The sequence below is a fragment of the Neovison vison genome, chromosome 12, assembly GCF_020171115.1.
Source record: "Neovison vison isolate M4711 chromosome 12, ASM_NN_V1, whole genome shotgun sequence".
Lineage (NCBI taxonomy): Eukaryota > Metazoa > Chordata > Mammalia > Carnivora > Mustelidae > Neogale > Neogale vison.
This window is the reverse complement of record NC_058102.1, coordinates 32,720,351-32,740,211: the sequence shown is the minus strand read 5'-3', so window position 1 is coordinate 32,740,211 and position 19,861 is coordinate 32,720,351. Positions and strand designations below refer to the sequence as shown.

Below are 19,861 nucleotides of genomic sequence, written 5' to 3'. Positions count from 1 at the left end.
TTGATGCCATAGGTCACATTTTCATGAAGGTTGTCCTGCCCTGAAAATAAACACTATAGTTTTAATTGAAGAAATTTTCTAGTTTGATATGTTGTCACATGCTAGAGACAGGCATTTATATAATATAAGAAACTATAAAATAAAGCTCTCTAGATTCCAAATTTGTGGTATAGTTCTTTATTTCAACCATTTATAAAATGACAAAAAAATCAGATTTAAGATTGTAGTTGAAGAGACACTTAGAGAATTAAAGGAAACCTAAAAATACTTGATATATTGAAAATATATTCAAGGTTTTTAGTATTTAAATATTTTAGGATGTATAAATATGAAATTTACTCTTCTTTACCTTGAATCAATAAAATATCTTAACTAAAGAAAAAAAATATAATGCTGTAATACGAAATGTAAAAAGTGTTTCTCAAAATTAAGATGTTTACCAGTTCTTAATCCATGAAGAACAGAATCAAATCTTGACCATTAAGAAAGGAAGGAAGGAGGGAGGAAAGGACAGAGGAAGTGAGGGAGGAAGGGAAAACTTCAGAATGCCTAAGTCAAAAGCCAAAAATCAGTAAACCTGAATGATTTTAATGATCTAGGCTGTATAGTATCAGTAAACGATAAACGAGTCATTTGGGGGATACAGGAATCACTTGAGTTATGTTCAACATTTCATGAGTCAAGTGTCCACTTCAAAAATTTTTGTGTCGTCTGATGTCTCTGTGACTCATGACAAAATTATTATTTTTGAAAATTGGATTTTTCTTTAAGCACTAATCATTAAAACTGGGCATAGAATATAGTGCTGTTGTTTTGTTTTTTGTTTTTTTTTTAAATCAGATTTTCACCTTCTAGTCACAACATAAAAGTAATACTGGAAAAAAAAAAAAAAAAAAAAAAAAACGAGAGAGAGAATGGAGTATCCATGTTTCTTTTTCCAGGTATCAAGAAGGAAAAGCTCCATTAAGTTTACAGAGAAAAATTATCTCCCAAGAGTAGACAGTATTTTCTCCTTTGATTCTCTTCCCTAATAGAGTCTGAAGTTTTCTACAATTCAATACCTGTTGACTTATGGCCATTATCATGAAATGAAAAGGTACTTTCTCATCATGAAAGTAATAATGAGCCTTGATAAAATTGTTTCATGGAAAGAGATTTTGTCTAAAGGTTAGGAGTGCAACAGTTTAGTCATTCTGTAATTAACCACTATTTATTCTGAAAATCTCTGTAAACCAACTTTTCATTTGATTTAATTACTGTGAAACTGTTCTGCTCAAATACATAATGACTACGAAACATACAGACAGACCATGGCATTCATGGTGTTATGTTCAGCACCCCTGCTTCTGTTGAAGATAACAATGTTGCCATTAACTAGTGTCTTATATATAACAGATGGTTTAGATCATCTTTTTTTTTCTAGATTTAATATAAAGGTAACTATGAGACCATACAATTCCCTTTGTAAGTACTGTTGATTTTGATGAATTGGTTCTTTTTTAACTTCCAGATGACAGCATGTTCAAACATTTCAACTAACAAGCATTAGGTTGACCCTACCCTCTGAGGAAGTATCATTTTATTCTGAAAATTTTAATTCATTTTCTTGGGTTATCACATCATAATACATAAATGCACTTACTATGTCCATAAGCTTATAATGGGTAACAACTATTTAATCTATTAATATGTATGGGATTTAGGGCTTGTATCTCCATTGTATAGGTGCATGTGTATACACACACACACACACACACACACACACAACAGGAAAGGATAGTTTCATCAAAATATTGACTATGGGTATATAATGGATAATTCTGAAAAGCAAAAGTTATATTACATATATTATGATATTTTTCTTTTTCTTTCTTCACATATTATGAACTCTTTCTAGTCTGTGAATATGAATCTAGTTCATTCATTTACAGATACAAGGTATTAAATAAATATGTATACATATATACACAGGTTAATATATATATATATCCTCCCTCCAAAATTTGATAATATAATCCATATTTTCTGCTTGGTTTTTATAACTAGAACGTCGTTCCATACACATGGCTCATCTTCAAATGACTATGTATTATTTCATTACATCAACATAACTGAAATAGTCTTCTATTGTCTTATTCATGTACATTTAGATTTCTTTCTAATTTTGTGTTACAAAATATACCTAATGATCACCCAATTTTGTGTTATAAAATATACCTAATGATCACCAAAGTAAATTTACCAAATTATGTCACAATTTTTAATTGACTATTGTTGTTAAAATTATTTTATCAAATTGTGCATGATTTTTTTTAAGATGAAAATGGTGGTATCTTTGTTCAAGTTCTCATTTACGTGGTGATACTGCTAGTGTTTCAGCATTAACTATGATGTTTGTTCTTGATAGGTTCTCCTTATCACTTGAAGAAATTATATTTCTGAAAAATGCTGGTGGAATTTTGATCGGGGTGGGACTGAGAGTATAGATTACTCTGGGCAGTATAGACATTTTAACAATGTTTATTCTTCTGATCCATGAGCATGGAATGCTTTTCCACCTTTTTGTGTCTTCTTCAATTTCTGTCATGAGTGTTCTGTAGTTCCTGAAGTACAGATCCTTTACCTCTTTGGTTAGGTTTATTCCAAGGTACTTTATGGCTCTTGGTGCTATAGTGAATGGAAACAATTCTCTAATTTCCCTTTCTATATTTTCATTGTCAGTGTATAAGAAAGCAACTGATTTCTGTGCATTGATTTTGTATTGTGCCACATTACTGAATTGCTGTATGAGTTCTAGTAGCTTGCGGGTGGAGTCTTTGGGGTTTTCCATATAAAGGATCATGATTTCTGTGAAGAGAGAGAGTTTGACTTCTTTGCCAACATTTTTCAAAGTGCTGGAACAAACAATCCTAAAATTTGTATGGAACCAGTGAAGACCTTGAATTGCTAAGGAAATGCTGAAAAAGAAAAACAAAGCTAGGGATATCATACTACCTGATTTCAAACTTTACTACAAAACTGTTATCACCAACACAGCACAGTACTGGCACAAAAACAGACACATAGACCATTGGAAGAGTAGAGAGACCAGATATGGACCCTCAACTCTATGGTCAAATAATCTTCAACAGAGCAGGAAAAAATATCCAGTGGAAAAAAAGACAGTCTCTTCAATATATGGTGCTGGGAAAATTGGAGAGCTATGAATAGAAAAATGAAATTCGACCATTCCCTTACACCATACACAAAGATAAAGTTGAAGTAGATGAAAGACCTCAATGTGAGGCAGGGATCTATCAAAATCCTAAAGGAGAACATAGGCAGGAACTTCTTCGACATTGGCCACAGCAACTAATTTTAAGACATGTCTCCAAAGGTAAAGAAAACAAAAGCAAAAGTGAACCTTTGGGACATCATCAAGATAAAAAGCTTCTGCACACCAAAGGAAACAGTCAACAAAACAATGAGGCAAACCACTGAATGGGGGAAGATATTTTCAAATGACATTACAGACAAAGAGCTGATATCCAAGATCTATAAAGAACTCCTCAAACTTAATACCCAAAAAACAGATAATCATGTCAAAAAATTGGCAGAAGACATGAACAGACACTTCTCCAAAGAAGACATACAAATGGCTAACAGACATATGAAAAAAATGTTCATCATCATTAGCCATCAGGGAAATTCAAATCAAAAACACATTGAGAGACCACCTTTTACCAGTTAGAATGGCAAAAATCAACAGGACAAGAAACAAGTGTTGGAGAGGATGTGGAGAAAGGGGAACCTCTTACACTGCTGGTGGGAATGCAAGTTGGTGCAACCACTTTGGAAAACAGTGTGGAGATTCCTCAAAAAATTAAAAATATAGTTACCTTATGATCCTGCAATTGCACTACTCGGTATTTACCACAAAGATACAGGTGTAGTGAAAAGAAGGGCCATCTGTACTTCAATGTTCATAGAAGCAATGGCCCCAATCACCAAACTGTGGAAAAAGCCAAGATGCCCTTCAATAGATGAATGGCTAAAGAAGATGTGGTCCATGTATACAATGGAATATTATGCAGCCATCAGAAAGGATGAATACCCAACTTTTGTATCAACACAGATGGGACTGGAGGAGATTACGCTGAATGAAATAAGTCAAGCAGAGAAAGTCAATTATCATATGGTTTCACTTACTTGTGGAGCATGAGGAATAACATAGAGGACATTAGAGAAGGAAAAGAAAAGTGAATTGGGGTAAATCAGAGGGGAAGAGAAAGCATGAGAGACTATGGACTCTGAGAAACAAAAGGGGTTTTGGAGGGTTGGGGGATGGGTGAGCCTGGTGGTGGGTATTAAGGAGGGCACATATTGCATGGAGCACTGGGTGTGGTGCATAAACAATGAATCTTAGAACAATGAAAAAATTAAATTAAATTAAAAAAAGAAAGTATATTTCTCCTACTAATTTATTAAGTTGTTTTTATTTGAAAATACATGGTAAATTTGTTAAATGTCTTTTGGCATCTACAGAAGTGACTGTTTTTGATCCTTTAATTAGTCAATGTATAAATAAATACATAAATAAATAAATATTCCTGATTCCTGATGTACATCCTACTTGGAAATTATATATTATTTTCATAACTTTTCTGCACATGTTAGTAACCTGAGAGGGCATAGAAATAATAAAACATTGTTAAAAAGTATGCCAAAAAATATTCCATTGAAGAATGCTTATCATAAACAATAATTTATCAGGATAATGACACCAAATGAATGGATTAAAAAAGGACAAAATAGCATAAAGCTGAAGCCTAGGAAACAGACAATGATGATGGACAAGGGGGCTATCAGAGAGAACATTGGGGAAAAAAGTACTATATGATACTCATTCACTCACCAGTCTTTCAGTTCATCAGTCATCTGTTGGTGCCTTCATTTTATCATTTACAGATGTACCATGAAGTTACCGAGCTATACTTTGCACAAAATATTGTGATCTACTGTTTTCTATCATAGGAGGAGAGAATAATATGTAAGCCAAACAAAAACAAATATAAATAAAGATCTTTTTGGCATACAAAGTAATTTTAGACAGTTGTGGTAGAAGCACACTCTGGAAGGTATACATAGTGAGTATACATAGTGAACAAAAAATAATCTCATATCTTTTGACATATTTGAGGGATGACTGTGAAGTTGTAAGAATTCAACTATAAGTCACAGGAAAATTTATTTCATTACATTAGTGTCAAAATTTGTATAATTATACATAATAGTTTCTAAATAGCTCCTCAATTTAAAGAAATTATAAAAATAATACTAAAACAGCAAGTTTCAAATGATTTAGAGATGTTTACCTACATACAAAATATTTTTACAGAATTGACCTTGTTACTTTTTGGTGTATGTGTGAACATAAAGACACTGGAGAAGTAAATGAGTATCACAGAACAACATTTCAAAATTTAGGCTCTTAGGTACTATTCCCATGTTGATTTATTTCCCTCAATATTTATTGTACACATACCCAAAAAGTCTCTTCCTTTTACTTTGGAACTTTGGTATACGTCATCTAGATTTATTTGATATCATAAATCAACATTGGTTTTAGGTTATTATTCAGGTTTATGAATACTTAAAGTTTACTAGTGATGATAACTAACTTTCAAGGGAGAAAAGACTGACCTTTATTTAAAAAAAAAAAAAAAATACTTTCGGAGCACCTGGGTGGTTCAGAGAGTTTAAAGCCTCTGCCTTCGGCTCAGGTCATGATCCCAGGGTACCGGAATTGAGCCCCACATCAGGCTCTCTGCTTAGCAGGGAGCCTCTTCCCCCTCTCTCTCTGCCTGCCTCTCTGCCTACTTGTGATCTGTCAAATAAATAAAAAAAACAAAATCTTCAAAAAAAAATACTTTCAGATCACATGGTTGTAATGTGTTTCTGATAGAGAAACTGAACAAAACTAGGTTTGGGGTTTTTATTTCTTTGTTTCAATTTACTCACCTGAAGTTAATTGATTTATTTATAACCTAAAAACTTTGATTTGGGCTGATGACAACGTAATTTGTTAGCATGCTGAATTTTGCTTGTTGCTGTTATAAAAAAAGGTTCTAGTAGTTTTCTAAAAAGCATGACATAAATTGCCTCATAATTACCGATAACATTTATAAACCATCATCAATCTGGTAAAGGAGGTACTCATAGACATTAAACAGGACGACATGTGCCAAATTAAATTAAGTAAATATGAAAATTATGAAAACATATTGACAAACAGCATGCCATCTAATTTTGTTTTTAAATAGTAACTTACTCTCTTTGCTTCGTAAGTTGGCTCTACCTAATATTATCTTTTTTATTCTTCTTTTGGTGTACAATAATCCTTCAAAGCAACTGTGAAAAAATATAAATTAACTCACCTTGTTTATCAACTTGCCCTCACAAAAAAGAGTCACATTAAAATAAAAATCAGTTACAGAAGGGCAAATATAGTGGCATGCCGTTATCTATTCAGCTTTCACAATGCCTTTACTTCCTGAAAAATGAAAGAGGTAAAACCATCTAGAAGTTATGAATAGTTTATAAATAAATTTATATGCCGTTGCACTATGTAAAGTTTGTTTAAAAAATGGATTTAATCTATTTGAATGCTCTGTGCAATGGATGTCCTATTCCTCTGATAAGTGGTAGCTGTCAAGTGGTGACAGATACATGCCTTGTAATAGTGGCATCCCAATTACCAAGAAAAAGATAATGTCTGACATATTTGAAAGTTAAGACCAGAATATGAGGCACTAGCTTACCTAGACTTCCAGTGAAACACCATTATGTTAGCATTGGGAATGTGGGCCAATCTCTTGACGATTAAACACGTAGTTAATGCTTCTCATCTCCTAACAGTATATATTATAGTTTGAGCCGTTTTCATTGTTCTGATGATAGATTTGCATTGTCCAATACTGAAGATAGATTTGCACTAATCCTCTCATGGTTTATTCACCATTAGTGACAACCAGCATTTGAAGCAGAATTGTTAGGAAATAATAGCACTGTCACTGACTCCAAGATGAAAACAAAATCAATTCATTTGCTTTCTTTTAGGACAAGCTCCTCTGGACTATTAAACAATTTACAAAAGTAAACAAACCAACTAGTGTTGTACTTATCACAATAATTCTTGCTCAAAAAGAAAAGTTTGAAACAATTGTAATAAATTACAATGGAGTACCCAGAACCTCTTCTTAAATGGCGTATATAAGAACATGAAAAGTGAAAAATCAGGATTATAATGTCAGTAGTTTAAACAGTCATACTGGAGAGGAAAACAAGGATTCTTTTTAAAATCAGATGTCCCCTAACCCTTTTGTTCCTTTTCCATGGCTCAAAATTCTGATAGTGTTTCCTTTCTGAATTGTAAGTTGCCATGCAATTATTATCATCAAAATTTGAAGATGCAGATTATACTGTCAGAAATGTACAGCATATCCCATTAGTCTCAATTAGTGATTGTGTCCTGATAAGTATTTTTTAAAGCTCCAAACGCTAAATTATGGGGTTATCTCAGGGATAAAATTCATCTCTCAGAAAGCCATTCATTTATAAAAATGTTTTTATTGAAACAATGCAGAATAACATGAAAAATCAGCTGAAGCATGAAATAAAAGAAACAAAGCTCTGGAAATAAAATAATTCAGGAAGGTGAACTTCAATAACTGCATAGCTTAATGGTGCTCTAGTCCTATGTATATATAAAGTATTGATAGCATGAACATTTTGATGATTTTGCAAACAGTGCATCTAATCCTGGAATATGCTTGTTTCAGTAATGTCTCTACTTCATGGTTTACTATTAGTGGGCTTGATACAAATTCTTGGCTATTTAAAATATAACATTTTTTATTTTTTTCTTTCCCAAGATTTTTTTTTTTTTCTCCTAACATTCTTTCCCTAAGATTATCTAAACCAGTGATTCTCAAACAGGAGTGGTTTTTCCCCTAGAGGACATTTGGAAATGTCTAGAGCCATTTTTGGTAGTCACAATTAAGGGGATTATGTGCCCCTGGCATCTAGTAGAACAGGGCAGGGATGCTGGTAAACTTTTAACAATACACAGGGAAGCTCCCCACAACAAAAATTATCTGGCCCCAAATGTCAGTAGGACTGCTTTGAGGAATCCTGATTTGAAACACAATGGTAAAATAAACTCTCTAACTGGTTCATTTTTTCATGCATTTTTGAAAGGGAAAATGCCCTCAAGTATTTCATAGTTCTTGCTCTGGTTATCTACTGCTGAAATAGTGACCTAAAACAATAATTAAATGTAACAGTAAGAGCTGAAAATAGTGACCTAAAACAATAATTAAATTAATAATAAATGAATAAATAATTAAAATGAATCCCTCAGTTCCATCAAGGACACGGATGGTTGAGAGCTGTAAAATAAAGACAGAATATTTAAAGACTTCTTTGGAGAAAGTTGAACACTAAGTTGTACACTTTGTCCTCCTCCACAATTCCTCCTACATTCAACACTTCAAAAACTGGAGGGTAAAACTAATGTAAGTCAGTGAAAGGAAATCTAACAGACCAATCAAGGTATTGGGTATATGCCACTAAAGGGGTATGACGCGGACGTGGTTCTTGACTTATGCTTGAGAAATCTAAAAGGGAAACAGCACAAGGCTGCAGGAGCAAGATCACGCCACTTGCCCTAATAATAGGTTAAGAAGTGCAAGAGTCTGTGGATCTAGCAGAGGGAGCACTGGCCTGCAGTCATTTAAAATGGTATCTTGTCCAAAACAACCTGGCAACAAAAGAGCCACAGAAGTGATCCATAAGAACAAAGAAAGTTTGACTGAAAAAACACATCTGGTCTAGAAGGCATGAATTCGTCCTTAAAGTGCCCTTATCTGCTTTCTTCTCCTTCCTCTTCTCCTTTGATCGTGGAAACTAAAAAGTTCTTAGTTCAAGAGCTGAGTTGGTTGAGGGAATGCAAGCTAGGAAGAATGAAGAATCATGTGGATGAGAGTACAGGGTACTATGCTAAGTGAAATAAGTCAAGCAGAGAAAGACAATTATCTTTTTGATTTCACTCATGTGTGGAATTAAAGAAACAAAACAGAAGATCATAGGGGAGGGGAGGGAAAAATAAAATAAGACAAAATCAGAGGGGACAACAAGCTATCAGATACTCTTAACTCTAGGAAACAAACTGAGGGTTGATGAAGTGGAGGTGGCTGGGGGCATGGGGTAACTGGGTGATGGGCATTAAGGAGGGCATAATAAGCACTGGGTATTATATGCAACTGATGAATCCCTGAACCCTACCTCTGAAACCAATAATACACTATATATTAATTGTATTTAAATAAAACAAAATTTAAAAAAAAGAGATTTATTCCTATGCCTTCTATTACTTGGTCCATAAGGAGAGAGAGAAAAATTTAAGTTCCACATTTGATTACTATGGAGGGTTAGTCAATTCAATTTTACCAAACTGGAATTGTGTTTTTGTCTTAAAGTGACAAGGCATCTGATAACGTAAGATCAAAATTATAAAAATAAAAACAAAACAAAACAAAACAAAACAGAAACCATGGGGCTTGCCAGCGGATTCTAAATATATTCTCAATGGTGCAAGTCCGTCCTACTGATAATATAGAGCACAACATGTTTCCATATTTTAAAAGAGTAGATATAAGTGCTGCGAATTGTGTAAGACTGATGATTTACAGACCTGTAACCTTGGGTCAAATAATTAAAAAAAAAAGAGTAAATATGAAGATGCTATGACATTCAGCGTGGGTAAAATCATGTAATTCAATGAAAGAAAGAACTGTGGATAAAATTTATTTGCATGGTCTTTCTAAATCACTCAATATATATTAAATACATACATCTTAGATTAAGCAAATATCAACCTAAATAACAAAGGCCAGTAAATAAATTGTAGTCAATGTTTAGTAATGGGTTCTCCTCTCCTATCAGTTTATCTAAAGAACTAGAGAAATGAGGATAAGGGCAGGAGGAAGGGCAATGTAAACTACCCAAATCAGGAACAAGCAGGGTTAAACTGAAAGAGAAGGAATGCTAGCATTGCTGCAAATTCTGTGCCTGCAGCTTCTCCAAAGACCCCCAAAGACACTGAAGAACAGCCAATGTCCTTAGAACAGTTAAATGTCTAACAGAGAGGTCAATTCTTTAGATGCTAAAAAAAAACCCAAAAAACAAAAAACTGAACACTTGTAATTCTGCTTTTGGATATTTTCTTGTAATTAACTTACTTCCTGAAAAATTAAACACACATGCATATACATACTCACATTGTAAAAATATGTATCTAAATGCCTCATTTTCCCCAATTTTGACAAATTTTGTGCGGAGTCTAGATCTTTGTCATAAAACATTTGGATTCAGTTACCATACTATTATCAAGACCACATCAGAGAATGACCTGGAAGTCCCAAAATATCATATCACACCAAATCAATATTTGTAGTGTATTTATCAAGAATCAAAATAACAAAATAGAATCTCAAAATAACAATGATTTTTAAAAGAAGTGATTATATTGACAGATGTTATTGAAAAGATTCTAAGTCTCAAACCATGACATAGAGATTCTGTTTCTATTCATGTTTCAGGTTTGCTTTACTCTGTTCCTTTTTGTAGCAAATAAGGACAAAAGTAGTAACCTAACTTGTATTGTTCATATAGCCTGACACCAACCTGTCTGACCAATGGTATAGCGGACCTGAGTCATATGTCGATCCCTCATTATGGTGCTGGGGGTTATGAAGTAATGGGAGCTGGGTCCCTACTAATTGATATACATGGAACAGATTGTGTTATTTTAGTGGGAGAGATATGGTATACATATGAAAAACACAGGTCTGCCATGTTCCTAAATATGCTGAACTCAGGGGTTCTCATGCATATTATTCCTGCTTCTTTTTAAAAAAGATTTTATTTATTTATTTATTTATGGGTTTATTTATAGTGTGTGCAAGCAGGGTGAGGGGTGGAAGGAGAGGGAGAGAAATCTCAAGCAGACTACACACTAGGCGAAAAGAGCTTGATGTGGGGTTCTGTCTCTCAACCTGGAGATCATGACCTGAGCTGAAATCCAACAGTCTGACACTAGCCACCCTAGCACCCCTCATTCCTGCTTCTAGAGAAGGATATGGCGATATACGTGCTGTATTGATGTTGAAGTCATTCTTCAAGTCTATATACCAATTTTATACACTGATAGCCCCATCACACAGTGTTTATTCATTAATTCATATAACAATTCACTAACAAAGTTGGTTCTTCTTACTCTTTGAGTTTTGAGAGTATTGAAAACTAATGTTGCTTAGTTAGAAACTAACTGCTCCTTAGAAATTCATAATTACACATTTCTCAAAATGCTATTTTAATCTTTTTCTTAATTCTCTGAATTCAATAAAAAATAAAGTATAACAACTACAATAAAGTTTATTGGTAAACATGTAAGAAACATGTAATTAAATTTCTCACTGCTGCAAACATTTCTGAAACTGCATGTTTGCAAATTGAGTACAGTATGGTTTTTTTGTTGTTGTTGTTGTTGTTTTTAAAGATTTTATTTATTTATTTGGCAGAAATCACAAGTAGGCGGAGAGGCAGGCAGAGAGAGAGAGAGAGAGAGACAGCAGGAAGCAGGTACCCCGCTGAGCAGAGAGCCCAATGCGGGGCTCGATCCCAGAACTCTGGGATCACGACCTGAGCCGAAGGCAGAGGCTTTAACCCGCTGAGCCACCCAGGCGCCCCGAGTACAGTATGTTTTATATTACTTAGGTAACAAGAAGGAAGAAAAGAGAATCAAGACACTTTGAGGCTCTCGAGAAACAAGGCTTCTGTGTAAGCACGTGCAAGTTTTCCCTTTATCTGGGCAGGTTCTACACAATACCCATGCATTGTAAATTTCACTTTTTATAAGATACTGAAAAACTCCAAATCTGAATTAAAATACATTTTCATAGATTTTTACTACACATGATTTTTTAAAATGGGAAATACTTACATTGCGATTCAAAATAAAACACTGTCATTAATTATGCTTCAGAATGGTTGGTTAATGGTAAAGTAGCATCTAAACAATTAATTGTTCTTCATAAATCTTTACTTCGTGACGTATAACGTGCAAGATGCAAGAGTTTTTAATGACTTCTTTGATGCTGGCCCTCCCCAAATTGTGAAGCATTCTGTAGTTGAATTTTGACAGAATTACAGGCATTCCTAATAATTTTCTAAAATGGATCTTCATTCATTAATAAGTGTATTGAAAACTGGGTAATCCAATGCTTTAAATTTATTACTATCACTGCCAGAGCTATCTTTTGGGGCATCCCACTTTCTCTGTTCTAAAACCATATAAAGACTGTTTAAGCATTAATTGCATATATACATTAATTATGATATATATAATATATATCACAATACCACAATAAATATGCACATACCTATATAATACAATGTATTTTATATTTGTAAATTTCATAATGGCCCAAATTTCCCCATAATATATGCAGTATCAACAGTTACATATTAATTTATGTGACTTCAGAAAGAAAATCATATTGCTATAACATGACGATGAGAATTATAAACAGCTATGTAAATATTTTGGGAAATACAGTTTACTTGTGATGAAATGTCACTTTATTAATGTGAGAAGTAAATTATTTGTCAAATTATTGAAAATTTAAAAATCAACATTAACTTTAAAAGGATCTCCAATAGTATTATGATTTTAATAAAGAGGAGTGACTTAAAATTCAAATTTTCTGGATGTTGAGACATTATTTCCTATGGTATATTATTATACACTATAAAAAGATTGAAAAAGAAGAAACTACTTCTTAAAGTCTAGGGTATGCCAGATTTTCCTCTTTTTCCCTCAGTTTTTAATGAGTGAGAAGCTATGTGAAAATTAGTAATTACTTAATTGGTTCTCCATTGATTGTTTTTCCAGTTCTCACGGAACTTAAACAAGTTGGGTATAAGTAGTAATGATTTTGAGTTAGACTAGGCCAGACAAAAGACTCCACAGAAATTAGAGAGACACAAAGTCCAAAAAACTCTTTCTTATTTTGTGTATTCACTTGCAACTGGCACAGCTGTGTTTAAAATGCTTTAGACACGGGCACCTGGGTGGCTCAGTCTGTTAAGCAAATGCCTTAGGTTCAGGTCACGATCCCAGCGTCCTGGGATCCAGCTGCCTGTTGGGCTCCCTGCTCAGCAGAGAGCCTGCTTCTCCCTCTGCCCCTCCTCCCCACTTGTGGGCTCTCTCTCTCTCAAATAAATACATAAAAATCTTTAAAAAACATAAAATCCTTTAGACAAATATTATGATTTTTTAATACAATAGTGACGAATTCTGCATCTCAAAACAAGCTCCTGACTGAGGTTAAAACAAATTCTAAGTTGCATTATGTTTGCATTTTTCCTACAGGAATAAACCATTTGTTTTACTTCTCTGAAGAAATGTGACAGAAAACACCTCAATAGTTGAGGAAACACACAATCACAATCACCAAAACATTCACAGAAGAATGTTACCCATCTGAAAAAAAAAATAGTCTGTGCAAATTTATAGTTGACAATATGATAGCACATAATATATTTTACATGGCTGAAATATTTCTGGATTCACTCACATAAAGAAATGTGTCTGTCCACATTAAATAAAAATACTTCATTTCTTTTATTAGATGAAAGGAACTATAGAATTCAAATATTTTTCTCTTTTTTGCTATAGATTCTAGCAACACAACCCTGATTGGAGCTTAGCTTAGTAAATCACTGATGTGTGTGTGTGTGTGTGCAATATATAAATAAGAAGTAAATATATTTATACACATATAAAGAAAATTAAGATTGCCTATAATTCTATCTGTGCACATTAGCCATTTTTAATATATATGAATCTACATGTTTCTGGTCTTTCCCCATGTTTTATTATAAAAAACAAACCAAGGGGCGCCTGGGTGGCTCAGTGGGTTAAAGCCTCTGCCTTCGGCTTGGGTTATGATCCCAGGGTGCTAGGATAGAGCCCCACATTAGGATCTCTGCTCAACAGGGAGCTTGCTTCCCTCTCTCTGTGCCTGCCTCTCTGCCTACTTGTGATCTCTGTCTGTCAAAGAAATAAAAATCTTAAAACAAACAAACAAACCAATATACAGTGTGTGTGAATGTGTGTGCGTGTATGTGTATATTCTCCCTTCCAATACTTTTTTAATTGTTTGTATTTAATGTGTATAATATTTAAGTGACATCAAATCTAAGTTTATAATAAAATAATTACATGAAACACAGTGGATAACTACCATTTTGAATTGGTGGTTTTAGCTAACTAAAGATGATTTTAAATTAAATGTAAAAGTACAGTTAAAAGGTGTAAAATTCTAAATATTCTGGCAAAAACAGTCCTGAATCAAAGTACTTGAATATTCACAAGAGACTGCCAAGGTCTTAAAACTGTATTTTCCATTTGGAGAAAAGTGCTATGGCCGGTCTGTAAAAACTGCAATGTAAGTTATATTTTAACCCACTCTGAGTTAAAATTGTGGAAAATTTCCATCGCAATTACATCTCCAAATTTGTTTTTCTTCATTTTTACTTCTGTTGAACATATATATATATATATATATATATATATATATATATATATATATGATAGTGTTAAATTAAAGTTCTTCCACTTTAGTAGAATAAGTGCCTAAAACAAATGAAGTATCAACACATAAAATTTGACTCCAGTTTCAAAATAGTATATAGAACTTACCCATCCAAGAAGGATGTAACAGCAGCTGAGAGGCTGTCAAGGAGAAAAATGCCAGAAGGATTAATAAATCATATTGCTATAACATGACGATGAGAATTATAAACAGCTATGTAAAAATTAGGTTGCTAGCAGTCAGATGGCTTGGCTTCTTTTAGCCTTGGTAGTAGACTGGTGTACATTTATCTTCTGTTATGCACTGGTAAGTAGCTGGCAAGCTTGGTATATATAAACATTAGTTAAAGACATTATGATTGGCTTGGATCCAGAAAATGTCCTCTGACATTACCATTAGCTATCAGAGATTTTAAATATTGCTGGAGATGTTTGAAGAGGCAAAGGAAAGCCAGAAGTCCAAGAAAGACAATAATAACAAGAAAAATAGAGTGTATAGTTAGGAATAAAATACGCACACTTGATACAAGAATTTTGAAACAAATTAATGAAACCCAAACGTCTACATAATTCATAACAAAAAGTGGTTTAGCAAACTAAAACAGAAGGGAAAGAAATATCTTAAACAATGGCTTGCTAAGAGGTATTTTTAATTTTTTATTGTTTTAATGATTTTACAACCAGAAGCTGATATTTTCTCTGTTACACATGAAAAAATGTATGCTACTATTCTACTGTCATTACCTGTGACCTTATTAAAAACAAACACAAGAAAATTGACATAGCCACCAAGAAAAAAAAGTTAAAGAAAACCTCACTTAATTGTCATTCCCCTTGCAATTAACTAACGCTTTTGAGAAAGTCAAGCAATAACTTCGCTATGATGTGCTACATTTGGTTTGTTGACTTAATAACGCTCACACAATTAAGGTAGTTTATTGATAAGCAAATTTCATCAAGAATTAACCATAATAATAAAATCATATTTCCAAAACAAAGTGTATGAAGAATGAGATGTTTTTACACGTGTCATAAATGAGAGAGTTTTTGAATTTTAGTCCATTCACATGATTCTACTTTGCACTGCCTAAACTGACAATTCTTTCTTATGAATAAGTATTTTAAATATAGTCAAGAAGCAAGTAAATTAAGGTTGCCTGTAATTCTACCTCCTGGAATTAGTCATTGTTAATATGCAGATATACATGCTTCCGGTCTTTTCCTCATGTTTTATTACCAAAACCAAATCAAAACAAACAAAAACACTTTCCACACTAAATTCAGCTGTGTTCAAATAAATGCAACATTTTAATTTTTAAACCAAGCCAAACCAAAACAAAACCTCTCTTGCCAAGTATTATACATAAGAATATAAGGAATGAAGGTTTACTATAACCCCACTCAATAAATGAATGCTGAATTTGGTGCATGTCATACCAGATTTTTTTCTATGCACATTAGGTGTTTTAACATTGTTATCTAAGGAACAAACATATTTGTTTAGACAACTATAGTAATAAAGTACACTATTTTCAAAATAACTTTTTTTAATACTGTACCTTAGATATTTCAATATCCATTCAAATATATCTAATTATTTACTGTTTCTATAGTTGTAACAAAAGAACAAAAATGATTAGTTTATGTAATTTTTTTAGTAATAGAATAATGTACTTTAACAAGAACTGTCAATTATTTGTAAAACAAAGACTAAATCCGTTTTGCAGGGGAACAAGGAGAAAGACCTTAAGGAGAATTTATGTCAGGTGCAATTTGCAATGATAGATGTTATCATTAAGAAAATAAAATTGTGTAAGTAAGAAAGCCAAGGACTTACTCAGCAGAAGGCAGGTCTGTAAGGTTTAATCCTGAATAGAATACAGCTGAAAGTGAATATTAGGAGATTAATTCTAAAGTAGATTTTTTCCAAAGTTGATGCTAAGAAGTACAAGAAGTCATCTGCTAGAATCAAGAATAAGAGCATTTGAAACATAGAAGCTGTTCCAACACTGTTGAATGTTCACCCCAATGAATTAATTTTTTGTCAATTTTATTAATGAAATAAAATCTGTGTTAAAATTATCATGTTAGAAAGATTTACGAAGATGACATGCATTTGAAAAAATAGTAAAAGTCCTGAAAAGATATTATACGTCACTTTCACCTATCTAATATCCATGAAAGCAATCCTCCAAAATGACAGTAGAATGTCTATGTTAGATTTTCCTCAGGTGTTGCCTTTTGTTTTCTTTGCAATTTAAAATATTCAGTCTATACATACTTCAATAGCTGGTGTGCTATTGTTGTTCCTAATAGCACCTTTAGAAATGACATGCTGTTGCTGTTCAACCAGAATTTGTAAAAATAAATTACCTCTCAGATTTTTTCAGATTAATCATGATATAGTTTCTTTGTTAAATCTTAGGTGATTGAAAAATAAATCACATGTGCCATAAATATCCTTTGAACCACAAGCATTGCAAATTGACATTACAGTGTGGATTTTTCATCTTGACAGCTTATCGTAGGAGCCAACTTGCCCCAGATTTTCTTTAAAGAAGAAGAGGATAAATCTGGTCAAACATAAAGAATAAAATGAAGTACTTGTTTATTGCTGTAAAGAGATCCTATGGATTTCTCCCATATGAGATGGAAACTTCCATATGAGATATATTCCCATTCTACTGGGTAGGCTGGAAATTTCAACCATAAAAATTAGCAGTAATTTCACTCTTTTCAAAGGGCCAGAATGAAGGGACTTTACTTTAGTGAAACAATTGTACCTCACTCATTCTAAGGGTAGGAAAACAAATAAATGCAAGAAAAAAAATTATATATGGTCTTTTTAGGGCACAGATAAAAACATATTTTTCATTGTTATTTAATAGTGAATGCTTCTGCCAATAAAAATCTCAATGCCGTAACCTATACTTGTTTTGTCAATGTAGGAGTAAGATAAAAGGAATTATGCTATTCTAAAACACTTAGCCCCAAAAGATAGTATCACTCTGCAAATACGTGATATGCTGTCATAACATAAGTAAGATGGCCAATTTTACTCTGTAAAAGTGTAGAAAAACTCAGAGAAAGAGTCCTCCTGGGATTTTAGAAGGCATATATTTCAGGAAAGCAAACCTTCGTAAGATACTGTTTTGTTTTTGGAGTGGGAATTAGATTCTGCGTATGCTATGGTCAGAAAGTGTCTTAGGGGGGCGCCTGGGTGGCTCAGTGGGTTAAGCCACTGCCTTCGGCTCAGGTCATGATCTCAGGGTCCTGGGATCGAGTCCCGCATCGGGCTCTCTGCTCAGCAGGGAGCCTGCTTCCTCCTCTCTCTCTGCCTGCCTCTCTGCCTACTTGTGATCTCTCTCTGTCAAATAAATAAATAAAATATAAAAAAAAAAAAAAAGAAAGTGTCTTAGGGAAAGGGAATTAAAATAATACATCAGAGTAAATATAGAAAAGTTGAGGCAGATGCTAAGTTAGGGATCATGGTTATAATCCTCCTCTCCTTTTTTAATGGTATTTTTATTGTATCAGAGGATATTGACTAAACTATTATTGTATAATAAGTGTTACACTTATTCTTCAGTTATGCTCCTCTCCTCAACAATCCTACAAAGTAATTTTTATACATTTCACTTACGTATGAGAAAACTGAGGAAACGAGAGACAGAGCAATTTGCTTTCAGTCTAGCAGCTAGTGAGTGTCAGAGTCAGAAGTGAATTGAAATTCTCTGACTCCAGTGTCTGTACTTTTGATTCCTGGATAGATGGTCATGATAACCATGTGTGCAGAACTTTCAGTTTCTAAGAAATTTTCATCCCTGTGATCTCATTTTCACCTTCTAACCTCATATTCTATCTGTAGGATGGCTGCTGTTCCGAAAATAGAAACACTAAGAATGTGTCTGGCTTTGAGTAGTTAATTTTAGGAATGAGTAGGTCTAGAGTTTATGATAGCATAAGCTGAGGCTACTGTTGCAACTGCATCACCTAATCAGGCTTCTCTTACCACCCTTGTAGGGTTTTGGGGTGGGGGGTGTTGTTGTTGTTGTTGTTTCCCTAAGAACACACTCAAGTAAACTTCCTGCATGTAAATATGTATCTCAGAGTCTGTTTCCAGAGACCCTGACCTAAAAAATAGTTTCAATATCAAATCAAACTTTCGATTCTTTAGCTAAGTCTTTCTGGTCTCTTTAATATTCTCCTTCCATTTTCTCCTTTCAGTACTTTATATTTTTTTAAAGATTTTATTTATTTATTTCAGAGAGAGAACACAAGCAGAGGAAGGAGGAGGGACGAGGAAGAGGGAGAAGCAGACTCTGCTGAGCAGGAAGCCTGACTCAGGGCTCCATCTCAGGACCTTGGGATCATAACCTGAGCTGAAGGCAGATGCTTAACTGACTGAGCCACCCAGGCACCCCATCTTCTTCTCAGTATATTATTTACCCAACCCATGTAACAATTTTATTTTGTATGTTCAGTTTTGAGATTCTGACTCATTTTTGGTGATTCTGGCTGTGGTGTTTTACTTCTTTGGGTGTTCTGTGCTTTTTTATTATAATTTTGTATTTCTTAACATTTTACTTGGGGGACTTATTTGTGGCTTGGACTAAAGATAGTTTCTTTCAGAGCAAGTTCACAGTTATTTCTGCTGGGTGACTGAGGGGTTATACCAACCTAAGGCCACTTTAAACTGTAGTGTTGCATTAAAGTGTTTCACATCACCTAAGCAAGGCAAATTCAGGCTATAATCCAATATAAGGGTTATTTAGTTTTTAGCTAGAAGTATTTTCCCTCTTATTCAGCACTAAGATTTAAGATAGGAATATCTCACTTATAAAACCCTCAGTGAATGTACTTTTACATAGTTTTTACACTTATATCAAGTGACTAGTCAATTTGCTGGATCCAGCTTTATGATGGGATTATAGTCTTTTAGCCTTCTTAATTTAAGAAAGCACTTGACTTACCTATTCTCCATGCTCTGCAAATCTATGAAAACTAATACTCAAGTTCACTAGAATTTGCAATTGCTCTCAAGATGGAAGGTAGGATCAACATCTTGCTTCTTACTTTTCATTTTCCCCTTTCATTTAGTTTTGCTTCAGAGTATTCCTTACTTTCTACTCAGTTCATCAATACATTTAAATATGTTAATCT

The 19,861-nt window shown here is 33.6% G+C and overlaps 1 protein-coding gene across 8 annotated transcripts in view; it reads right to left on the bottom strand.

Annotated features, from left to right (window-relative positions):
• MGAT4C (MGAT4 family member C) overlaps window positions 1–19,861 on the bottom strand; it is a 710,876-nt gene that overhangs the window by 619,784 nt on the left and 71,231 nt on the right. For all 8 annotated transcript variants that reach the window (XM_044228891.1, XM_044228890.1, XM_044228888.1 and 5 more), the window contains exon 2: window positions 14,807–14,839. The gene's annotated coding sequence lies outside the window, so the exon portion shown is untranslated. The remainder of the gene's footprint in view (window positions 1–14,806; window positions 14,840–19,861) is intronic.